The following is a 13,515-nucleotide window of genomic DNA, read 5'->3' as shown; positions in this document are numbered from 1 at the left end:
TTCTATGACCTATTCATTCATCCCATTCTACTCATTAAAATTAGAGATTCAAAGTGTTAGTTTGCATTCATTCATTTTATCAACATATACGTTATAAAACATTAAACTATAGAAATCAAATATCTGAAATAAAGCATCATACATCATAATCAGAAAAATAATGTTCAGTGCCACAAATAATGCTCTGACATATCGAGCCATAAATTAAAAAAAATAGAGTATCATCGAGGCTAGGATGGGTCGAGGCGAGGCCTCACATCCTCCCCCACTAGGCATGAACTTCCTCCTGGAGTTCATCAAAAAGGTATGGGTACTGAGATCACATCTGCGTCGTATCCTCCCATGTGGCCATGACCTCATCGTAGCAATCCCACTAGACCCTAACCTGGTCCAGCTCTCGACCTCGAAGTGCGAGGGTCCGTCGGGCAATAATACGGATGGGCTCCAGCGCTAACTGGCCATCCGACTCCACCTACAAAGCATCCCAATCTATAATATGAGACTCATCATAGATATATCTTCTAAGTACTGAAATGTGAAACACATCATGGATGTGTGACAGGCTAGGTGGCAAAGCTAGATGGTAGGCAACTGGTCCTATCCTCTCTAGGATCTCGAATGGCCCAACGAAACGGGGTGCCAACTTAGAGCCCTTTCCGAATCGAATCGGACTCTTGTGTGGCTGCACCCTCAAGAAAACTCTATCCCCAACCTGATACTCTCGATCCATCCTATTCGCATCAGCATACTTCTTCTGTCGATCCTGTGCCTCTTTCAGGCGCTGTCTAATCAGAATCACCTGCTGCTCCATATCTTTAACTAACTGAGGTCCAATAAAAACTCGATCCTCGATCCTGTCCCAACTCAAAGGCATCCTGCAAGGTCTCCCATACAAGGCCTCATAAGGCGGCATACCTATGGAGGAATGGTGCCCATTGTTATAGGCAAACTCAACTAGGTGGAGGTATTCCTCCCACTTGACCTGATGATCCATCACGTACATACGTAACATGTCCTCCAACACTTGATTCACTCGCTCAGTCTGCCCATCAGTGTGAGGGTGGTACGCTGTACTAAAATTGAGCCTGGTGCCCAAAGCTGACTGCAACTCTCTCCAAAAAGATGAGGTGAACAGTGAGTCCCTATCAAAGATAATCTTACGGGGAATGCCATGAAGTCTGATAGTGTCTCGCAAAAACACCTGAGCTATGTCCCGGGCTGTGTACGTAGTACGCACAGGTGAGAAGTGAGCAACCTTGGTCAATGTGTCAACTGTCACCATAATGGCATCATGATGACGAGAAGACAAAGGAAGACCAACAATAAAGTCCATCGATATAACATCCCACTTCCACTCTGAAATCTCATGAGGCTGAAGGAGCCCACCGGGATGACGATGTTTTGCCTTCACCCTCTGACACTCGAGGCATCTCGCCACTATGTCGGCAATCTGCGCTCTCATGCCTGGCCAATGATACAACTGCCTCAAATCTGCATGCAACTTCTTAACACCAGGGTGTGCCGCATAAGGTGCTCTGTGAGCCTCAAGTATGATGAGCTCGCGCAAACCCCCGATGGAAGGTACATACACACGTCCTCTACGATGCAAGAGTCCATCGGACTCCAAGGAATACTCTGAATACTTCCCCTCCAAGGGTCTCTGAGAATGCACAACCTGACTAACCTTTGTATAAAGCTCATCTGCTGGCAAGTGCTGTAAAATTTGCTCTCTCAAATCGGTGCCCGTAGTCATAAATGAGAGCTCATGGCGCCTTCTACTTAAGGCATCTGCAACTACATTCTCCTTTCCCTTGATGTAATGTACATCAAAATCATACTCGCAAAGGAACTCCATCCACCTTCTCTGTCTAGCATTCAGGTTTGGCTGCGTGAATAGGTACTGCAAGCTCTGATGATCGGAATGAAGTTCAAATCTGTGACCTAGTAGGAAGTGTCGCCACTTCACTAATGCATGAACCATAGCTACAAGCTCTAGGTCGTGAGTAGGGTAGTTGAGTTCATGAGTCTTCAACTTCCTAGACTCGAAGGAAATAGGTCGACCATCCTGCATAAGCACTGCCCCAATGCCATCCATAGATGCATCAGTGCACACCACAAAGTCCGCCGATGGGTCTGGTACTGCAAGAATGGGTGCACTCGTGAGGGCCCTCTTGAGCTCTAGAAAAGCTCTCGTGCACTTCTCTGTCCATTCAAACTTCTTTCCCTTCCTCTGCAGCGATGTAATGGGGTGTGCCAATCTAGAAAATCCTGCAATGAAGCGTCGATAATAGCCTTCTAATCCCATAAAGCTCCTCACCTCAGTGACACTAGTAGGTGCAGGCCAATCCATGATGGCTCTAATCTTCGATGGGTCTACTGAGATACCCTCGCCTGATATGATATGGCCCAAATAATGGATCTCTGATCTGAAGAATGCACACTTCGATAAGCTACCAAACAACTGATTCTCTCTCAGCTTCTGCAACACCTGCCTCAGGTGTTCCTCGTGCTCCTCCTCATCATGAGAATATATCAGGATGTCATCCAGGAACACAACTATGAACTTATCCAAGAAGGTACAAAATACTCCATTCATGAGGCTCATGAATACAGCTGGAGCATTTGTGAGACCGAATGGCACCACAGTGAACTCATAGTGTCCATACCTAGTACGAAAAGCGGTCTTAGGGATATCACTTCCCACAATCCTCAACTGGTGGTAACTTGACTTAAGATCAATCTTTGAAAATACATGAGCACCCTGCAACTGATCAAATAGGTCATCAATTCTGGGAAGGGGATATCGGTTCTTGATGGTTACTTTGTCCAATTGCCGATAATCAATGCATAACCTAAGTGATCCATCCTTCTTCTTAACGAAGATCACTAGTGCACCCCAAGGTGACACACTAGGTCAAATATGCCCCTTCTCTAGGAGTTCCTCCAACTGAACCTTTAGTTCACTAAGCTCATGTGTAGTCATCCTGTATGGTGCTCTCGATACTGGTTCCGCGCCTGGCACAAGATCAATATGAAAGTCTACTGCCCTAGGTGGGGGTCTACCAGGGAGCTCTGAAGGAAAAACATCTGCAAACTCCTACAATATAGGAAAGTCATCAAGGGATGGTTCCCCTTCTGAGTCTTCCCCTCTGTCACTAATGGTGATTGCAAACAGCTGACACCCCTTTCGCATGCACCGTCTAAGTTGCATAGCGGATATCATACGAAGGGATATGGGTCTCTTAACCCCAAGAATCACTCTACTGATACCATCATCATCCACACATTCCATTGTCTTTTGTCGACAATCCATCTTGGCGCTGTGGGCATAAAGCCAATCTATGCCAAGAACAACATCATAAGAACCTAGTGGGGTAATGCGTAGATCAGACACCGTGAACGTGGCTCCCATCTGAATCGGGCAACTATGCACCATGGAACTAACTGACACTCTAGCTCCCGAGGCTAACTCTACCTCCCAACCGACATCCTGTCTAACTGCCACTAGCCCGCAACACTCCACAGCAAAAGGAGATATAAAGGAGTCAGTAGCTCCTGAATCAAATAAAACTGTAACCATGCTACCCTGTATGATACCTGCAGCCTCAATAACTGTAGCCTGATGCTCGGCCTGGCAGTTGTCAACCGCTGCGAATACTCTGTGTGATCTGCCTACATCACCAACTGTCGGCTCTGAAAATGCCCCTCCCTGACCACTGGATGATTGTCCCTGTGGACACTCTCTAGCTATGTGACCCATGCCACCACAAGTGTAGCATGGTCCCCGTGTATAAGGCCATGCACCCTGTGAACCAGTCTGCTGTGGCCCTCCTGACCTGCTAGACCCACTGAAACCACCCCTAGAAGACTGCTGAGACTTCGCTGGTTGAGACTGTGGGGCCTGTACTTTTTGATCCTGCCTCAGACCCTGTGAGTACCACTGCTTGGGCTTGGAGCCCTGATAACCCTGTGAGGGTTTTTGGTGCTGCTGCTGCTGAGGTTTCTGCTGCTGAGACTATTGGCCCTTAGAGGACCCTGCTGAGTAGTTCTGATTCCCCTTCCAAGGGGGTTTCTGCTGGGTAGAGTTTCGGTTCTGAGACCGATCTCGTGACTCCTGTCTACTCCGAGTATCCTCTGCAACCAAGGCCATCTCAACTACCTGTCTGAAAGTAGTAGGAAAAGCCATACGCACTGGACCCTGAAGAGAGAAATTTAGGCCCATGATAAATCTATGCACACGCTGTTTCTCATCCTTCATGTACTCGACATATGGAAGGAGCTCGAGAAACCTGCTCTCATACTGAGCTACAGTGAGACCTCTCTGATGAAGAGAATGAAACTCCTCTATCTGCTTCTGCCTGAAATGCTCAGACAGGAATCTCTCTCTGAATCTCTCCAAAAAAGTCTCCCATGTGAGAGTATCCATGCTCATCCCTCCGATCGTCTCCTCCTAATGCCACCAATTGGAGGCATATCTTCTCAACTGATGGACTGCAACACGTGCCTTCAGATTACTCCCATAGGGACATAATCCAAAGCACCGCTGGAGGCCCTGCAACCAAGCCTCTGCCACTATCCCCTCTGTGGAACCGGCAAAAAGTGGGGGTCCAAGACGTATCAGCTCTCTGATGTCATCCCCTATGTGTCTAGGAGGTCTCTCGGGTGGTGGTACTCTCTGATGAATGGATTCCCCCTCGTGCTCACCTTGCCCCTCAACCTGCCTTGGTGGGGGACTCCTACTCCTCTCTCTACCACCGGGATCCTGTGCTTCCCCTTCGGGAATCTGCTGAACTGGCTGTGCTACAGGTGAGGGTAGTCTCTGCTGAACTACACCAATCAGTGTCTGAAGGGCATCCAAAATGTCCTGATTTGGGTTCTGAGGTGGTGGTGGTGGTGGTGGTGGTCCATCCTCCTGTCTGACTCCACTACCTCTCGCCCTACGACCTCTACCTCGGCGGTTGTTTCGAGTAACAGGAGGCATCCTACACAATGAAAGTTTTTAATTAATTTCAGAAGCATAATGGTTTAGGTTCCTAGTGTTGAAACTAAGCTCTGATACCAAAATGTCATGCCCAAAAATTATGGCCAAAAACACACCAATTTTTTTTTTTTTTTTGTTAGATTTATTTATTTATTTATTTAAACTTAAGTGCACTAAGTTGACACGGTTAAGATCACATGAAACAATGATGCCAAGAAGACGATTACACGAACTCTTAACAATTCGAATGATTCAGTTAACAACTAATCTTATTTAATTAGAAGACCCAATTAATTAATAGATTTAACAAATCCCTTTAAAAGATTTACACTCTAAGAACATTAGTAAATTCCTTAAATACAATTTATTTCAATTTTGCATATGAATTAGTCATCAACTTCGACAAAGGAGTAAAGCTAAAATTATCATTCAATTTATGAGTTAATCTGGATTGCATGACCCTACAATTGACATAGATCAAATTTTAAACTATATAATTCTAATGTTTAAGACATATAAATTTAAACTACATTTTACTAATCCCAAAGATAAACTTCTCATCAAGAATTGCTAATCGAATAATTAAACTTAATTACATTAAATAATAACTATATTTGCATTCACATAAGTTAATAATTAACGTTACAAATTAACAATTAATAAATAAACAGATAAAACTATTTTAGAAAGATTCTTTAATTAATAATATTCATTAATTATTAAATTCGTTAAGTAAGTATTATTAAATTTATAAGTTGTTAATGAACTTCATTAATACATATTATAAATTAAACTAATAATTAAATATAAAAAAAAACTACTAACAACTATTTTTAACTAAACTATATTAAACAAAATTTAATTCTAACTTAAAAAAAATTAAAAAAAAAAATTTTAAAAAAAAGTTTAAAACGCGCCGCCCCACGCATATATATGCGTGGGGGATCCCACGCAATATATGCGTGGGCCTCACGCATACACATGCATGGGGATCCCACGCATTTAAATGCGTGGTCCTCACGCATGTGTATGCGTGGGGTCATCCACGCATACGGTACTGGGGCCGCCGGGTACGAGCCGCAGGCTCTGCCCGAAAATTCAAAAAAAAAAAAATTTTATAAATTTTTTTTTGTTGTTGGGTTGCATTAAATAAGGTAGGTCGCCCACCCTTTGAATACTTATAAGAAGAGGGTGATTTTCTATATTTTATTGACTGTAATAGAGGGGTCTCTTTTTTTTTTGCCCATACATTTTCCAGCAAGTTTGAGCACCTACAGGCCTCTAATTTTTTTTTGTTGGAGTTTGAGTCTTTATCAAATTTCTCCATTGATCTTGAGACATGGGTGTCAATAGATTGGTGAGTCTATACATTGCATATTACATCTTGAACACAACCGTAATTTAATCAAATGATTTGCTTATAACATTTTTATAAACTTACTTTAGTTTCTCATCCTTTGTTGTTGGATCAATACAATTCTATTTTCTTTCACATACAAATGCAACAACTGTATATGAATCCAAATTTATACATAATGCAACTAATTACTCTATGGGAATGGAAAATAGAACGATCACAATGGATGCTTAAATTCTCTATAAATTCATATGCATATATTTTCTCCATACCATTCTAATGTCTATTTGAACTCAGCCTTTCCTAACATAATTCCTTCATATTCAAGATTAACATTCAACACTCTCAATCCATCATACAAGATATAAGATAACTCAATACATCTTTCCTTTCTTTCTTCAATACATTCCAAGGCTTGAGAGTAAATAATATAGTTTCACACAACCAAAATTCTCTCTTACATATCCTTTTCCATTTTTTTTTTACTTCCATCACAATAATATGCATGAACAAAAGGTGGTGGAATTGGCTATAACAAGTTTCACACAATGAGAAGACCATTTAACATACATTACGCAAATTTCCAAGAAACATGAGAGCAATGCAAGGAAATTCTCATAATCTTTTTTTTTAATTTATTCATCCTGGTTCAAAGGCTCCACTCGAGAAAGAACCAGTAAGAAAACCCGAGGTCATTGCCCAATACTTCCAAGTTTCCAATCCATTTTACATCATTTTACAACTCAAATAAATCTCTACAAACTTCCAACATGTGCTATCTTCCAAATAACTTCAAATTACAATAAAGGATAATGGGGAAGACAAAACTGAATCAAGGTGGATAATCACAACAAGAACAATTCAAACATACACCCCAAACCCGGTTTGCACAATAGATCCATACATGGAATCTAAATAGGGGGGGAGGTGGATTTTCCCAATGGGAGAAGTCAATCACCATTCCATTACCTAGCCCTTTCGGGGCTTCAATTTTAAGAATTTCCATTCTATTATAAGGCCCTTTCGGGGCTCCAATCACAAGGGTATTCATTTTCTCTTCATACACATGGTTTCACAACATCAATAAGGAAGGTGATGACAAGTAGGGGCCCATACACCCTACCCTTTTTCCCTCCTCTCACCATGAAAGGAGACTCTCACCAATGAGGTCCAACTAAAGCCCTACCCCCATACATGGCCACTTCTTCCCTATCCAAGGGTGAGTAATGCCATCACAATCCCCATGAAAACTCAAAGAACAAGGTCTCAACAAGCAAGAAATGAAATCCAAAACAAGATAAAATTCCCCCCAATATTCTCCCAATACACACAAACATATAAAGACAAGAACCTTCACAATACTATAAACAAGATTCACACATGATCTATAAAATGAAAACTAAGCCCATGAGAGAGGAACTCCTACCTCCACAAGTGTTATGGAAACAATGGAAGTTTGAGAAGAGCCTCTTTCCTTTCTCCTTCCTTCAATATTCAAGCTTGCTCTCTAAAATTAGAGATTGGGTAACCCCCCCTCCACTACTTCCAAAGTGCCTCTAAATAAGAATCTACTTAACTAGGCTTAAGGTAAACCCCTTGGTGGAGTCAAGGTCACCAACCTATGAAGTGACAACCAATTTCGAATTCAAGCAAAGATGGAGTGTTTGAGTGACCATAAAGGTCAACCAAGGAGACTTGGGGAGTGGAAAACACTCCCAACCCAAACCCTTACCCCTAGGGTACTTAATTTTGAAGTTTTTTAAGACTTAAGGATTTAATATGGACAATAAAACTAGGGGGAACAAACTACCAAAAGAAAATACACCTTAAAGATGGACTAGGTAAAAAAAAAGAATATAGCACAAAATAAACATGGGGTTCAGCTTTTGTCTTCCCATTGGATTTCCTGGCTAAATTTCCTGCACACTCATTGCACACGTCAGTAATTCGAGAAGCACATGTACATATATATATAAAAATACGCTTCAACAATTTTCATGAAATTTAAAACATCCATTCTTCTATGACCTATTCATTCATCTCATTCTACTCATTAAAATTAGAGATTCAAAGTGTTAGTTTGCATTCATTCATTTTATCAGCATATACGTTATAAAACATTAAACTATAGAAATCAAATATCTGAAATAAAGCATCATACATCATAATCAGCAAAATAATGTTCAGTGCCACAAATAATGCTCTGACATATCGAGCCATAAATTAAAAAAAATAGAGTATCATCGAGGCTAGGATGGGTCGAGGTGAGGCCTCACAGATTTCATGCCAACTAACCATGTGAATCTCTTGGTTTTGGGCAAAGCAGGAGGAGGCCATAGTTCAATATGCAGTCTCAATTCATATGTATACAACATCAAGTGGAGCTAAAACAATGCAATAGGTTTGGATTTTTGTTAGAGGTCTTTAATTAGGTATTTTAAATTATAAACCATCATGAACATTGTAACTTTGACTCTTATAGGCAAGGGTAATGTCCTCAACATGCAAGCAAATCAAGACTTTCTATCTGTTGGCTTGCTGAGGACATTCTATCATCCATAGCACCTAGAGTTCTAATGTTCATGATGATCTATTGAATTTAAAAAAATTAATAAACCTATTAAATAAATGTAAACATGGTGCATTTTTTTAGCTCCACCTATTTTCCATGCATATAGAATGCAACTGCATGTGCATTCAAAGTAGGGTGGACACTTGCAACTTGATAGATGATTCCTCTATGGGGGAGATGGTAATATCGGTTGAACCCTATAGCTTGGAAACTTTTATGGCCTTTTGTCTTTGCAATATGGAGACATGGAGACCAATTTAAGGATGACTTGAAAAAGAAAAAGTTAAGTGTATAAATTTTCTAGAACTTATGTCAATTGTTTTAATATAAAACTTATGTCAACTTTTTTTAATTATGGTAATTTTCTAACATTAGATTGTTGCTCCAGTGTTTGTTGATGGTGAAAAATGGATTGTGCTTGCTAGATATAATGAAAACAAGTTTACTAGGATTGCATCAAAATATGAAGTGAGGTATGTAGTATTTAGTACTTTTAGTCTATATAGATAGAATTACAGAGTTCATTACGCTGAAATATGGGTTATTTTAGCTAAGAGATCATAAGGTTATTGCTTTCAAGTGAGGTCTTGAATGTTTGGTAAACTATGCTTTGACTTATGGTATATGTGTATTCTAGTCTAAATAACTTAAGGAAATCTTTTTTTCCTTCCACAAGAATCTTTAATTATAGAAATAAGGAACTAGAATAATCAATTCAACACTTATGGACAACTCATAGGTTTTAAGACCTCCATCTTTGCAATATATTTATGGATATTTATATTTAGTTCTAGTCTACCATTCAAAATTAGATTTTTTTGCTCCAATGCTTGTTGATGGGGATAAATGGATTGTGCTTTCTAAATTTAATGCAAAAAAATTTACTAGGATTACATCAAAATATGAAGTGAGGTATGTAGTATTTGGTACTTTCCTAATCTATATAGATGATAAATTCTATAGATAGAATTTAAGAGTTCATTATGATGAAAATAAGCAAGATTAGATTTTGATAATTTTTTCAATCAGTGCATAGTAAATCTTCTTATCTAATTGGTTTTATCCACTTGGAAGATATCTTGAACACCTTATAAAGCTTACAAATAACAAAATTGACACAAGGATCAAACTGAGTGAATCCATCAAGACTAGATATCACTTTCAATTCTTTGATTGAGTTTTGTCCCAATAATGATGATGAAGGAACATCCAAAGATTTTGAGATCTAAATGTATGAGTTAAAGATATTTTATCAATTAATAATCTAAGATGTGAGACCTTTTGGCACACTGCTAGAAGTTACATTCCCTAAAGCATAAAAATATCATTAAATGCAAGAGGCAAGAAGGTTTTAAATGGAAGAAGAGAAAATTAGAATGTTGACTAGAAGTTGTATCTTTTAATATGTTTGAATAATTCTAATGTTAGTCTAGTATGATTGATGCTTGTGAAAATATATCATTGGACAAGTTTAAACAACTAGAATTGATGGTAAAAAAGAAAATTGGACTAATAAAATGTAATGTGCATGATTAAAAATTTAAGTTGTAATCTATAAGTCATATTAAGAATCAATGACGAAAGATTCTATGTGATGTTAAAGGTTATACCATTGACACTTAGACTTCTCCTAAATTTATGACTCAAACAACAACATTACTTGATTTTGAACAAATATTATTGTTGCACAGACTACTCATTTATAAATTATTTGAGAAAGCTACTAGAAATAAACATGCAAATATCACATCTATGATGGCCATTTGAGACCAAATAATATCATTACAATTTAAGATGTACTTGGGCCCACTCTCTCAAACTATATATAAATTCCAGTTTTGCCTATAGTTAGGGGATCAACCAATGCACATGTAATATGCTTAAATTTTGTCTGTGTTTTTTATTAGCTAAGATGTTCTACTACTATCTACTATATACTTTTTTAGAGGAATAAAGTGAGTGACTTGATGATGTTTTAATGTTACTTATGAGTCTGAGGTTACATCTCCTTAAGAAATGACCACTTGAGGCAATGCAATTCTGTTGTAGTTAGTTTCATTTAAGTAAGAAATAGTTAGAATTTTTGTTTTCTTCAATTAAATAACTATTATACTTATGATTCTTAAGTGATATAATTTAGCAATGAAGTAGAAGTTAGAATTAGAGACTAACTGTAATACATTCATTTTTTCATCTCTACTTGCAGCCACTTTTGTGTAGACGTACTTCATATTTTAACATTGTTTTATCTTAGTCAACTATTGAACTTGGTTTTATTTATGTAATTGATAGGTGGCTTAGAGAGTTCTTGGTTGCACATACAATACCAACATCATCCAAGAATATATGTCCTTGGTTGATAATTAAATGAACCTCTCTAGTTTAGTGGGTAAGTGTAGGACTTTCAACTGCATTAAGCATGTCTACTAATATGGTTATTTGTTTTTGGGAAGTATTATGATCAATGAGATTACATTTATTAAAAATATTATATTTTTACAATTCATGGTTCTGTGCTATAACATTTTTGGGTTAGATTGTCTAGAATTTTTTGCATCAACATTTTGTATCACACTTCATGCTATATCATCATTGATATTACATCTATTTAGGGTGTCTTGTTTGAATAGTTTGGATGCCATTATTCTTGTTCATGTCTATTTCTTTATACTTTGAGTACAAATCTAGTAGGTTAATTTTTTTAGGATGTTCATTCATTGATTCAAAGCTTCCATGTCTTCTCTTTTGTATTTGCAAGCATGTCTTCTAGCCTTCTTGCAAGTATTAATTGTGAAAATAGTTATAATTATTATTATATTCATTTACTTTCAGGTCTTAGGAGATAGTATTTATTCTTAAACTAGTTATAATAACTACTATTAAATCTCTAGGCATGGAATGCAATTCATAACCTCACAAGTAGCTTACAATTTTCCTTCATTGACATTTGAGTGGAGTTAATAACTAACATTTGAGTACAAGGAATACTAGCACACCAATATCATCAATATTTTCATATTGGCTATTAACTTATTTGAAATGGACAATTAATGCTAAAGTAAACTTCATTGTTAACTTAGGAAAAATTAATAATTACTACAAATTGTTCAATATGATTTTGATGATTAACCTTCATTTCTCACCAATACTATTATGTTTAAATTAATTTCTTAGTCAACATTTGAATTAGAATTCAAAATCAATATTGAAGTGTTTGTGTGATTAATAACTAACAAAGAACCATTAATTTCTCTTATTTCTCCCTTGTCATTAATATTTAGATTGAGGTCATCAAATTTTTGAAATTGTGGATGAGTTTAAATTTTTTTTTTAAATTAATAGAATTGGGCATGTGAGTTTTATTATCACATTCTCATTACAAATCTTCTATGCCGAGAAAAATGATTATTTACAAGGATTAATGATTTTGAATATTTATTTTTATGGTTTCAAATGTACAATCCATTTATCCCAACATCTTGATTTTGCAATCTAGTTTCTTCAAATTTGACTTAATAATTTTAGCTTCTTTCTTAAGAATGACCCAAGTCCCAAAGTATGATCATCATCTTGCCAAACCCATATGATATCTTTGAGAGTAGGTTTAAGCTATTGATTGCATAATTTTTCATATTATATTGTATCTGCATTGGATTTTCTCAACTTCACTACAAAGAATGAAGGTGTCACCTGGAAAATCTTTGCAAAAGATACCAAGTTACCTTTTGTTCCATTCTTATTTCCTTGCATTTGGATTATGCAATCTATTTTCTTCATATTGAAGTTCAAAATTTGAGTTGCTTCCTCAAGCTTTGTGCATATACTAGAAAATGATTGAGTAGATGTAAAGCACTTCTCACTTGTTGCTATGTTTTTCTCTTCAAGTAGGTATAATAGATGAAGCCATGAGAAAAATAAATGACATTGAATGCATTATAAGCTTGATAACCTCTTCACATGGGTGTTATAAGGGGATGAATTATGAATCATATTGAAGCTCAATTTGTCTAAAAATTGGCTAACAAGGTCATATCCTATATCTCAAAACGTAAAGGCTTGCATTGTGTTTTGAATAATGGAACTTCCATCTACTAGGGAATAGTGGGTCAAGTTTTAGGATGGGGATCTAATAACATGTCCATTATCCTTCTAATGTCATATATATGAAAATTACAATGGACATTTAATTTATCAATTGTATATCTTAATATACATGACCATCAGATTGGGATCTTGAGAAGGTAGACAACTAGCCATAAAAAAAAGTATAATCCCTCATGACCATACATCTACCTTGGCACCATCATAGCCTTTTCTTGTAATTATCTCTTATGAAACATATCTAGGAGTACCAAAATTTGTATGCAATAGACCATCATTCTTGATTTGTTGAGTCATTGAACTTAATCCAAAGTCCAAGACATTCAAAATTGTGCTCTAATCTAGACTCAACTTTTATAGTTTCAATTCTCTATAATAAACTCCCATGATGTCACAAAAGTCTACTATATTGATAACTTGTTGGAATTATTTCCTTGCTACATCCTCCTTTATCTTTCCTTTGAAAACCTTGTTGAAGAATTCTCATTTAATACATTCCATATC

Source organism: Cupressus sempervirens, chromosome 8, assembly GCF_028749045.1.
Source record: "Cupressus sempervirens isolate cs-2001-9-10 chromosome 8, ASM2874904v1, whole genome shotgun sequence".
Taxonomy (NCBI): domain Eukaryota; kingdom Viridiplantae; phylum Streptophyta; class Pinopsida; order Cupressales; family Cupressaceae; genus Cupressus; species Cupressus sempervirens.
Note: the sequence above shows the minus strand (reverse complement) of the source record.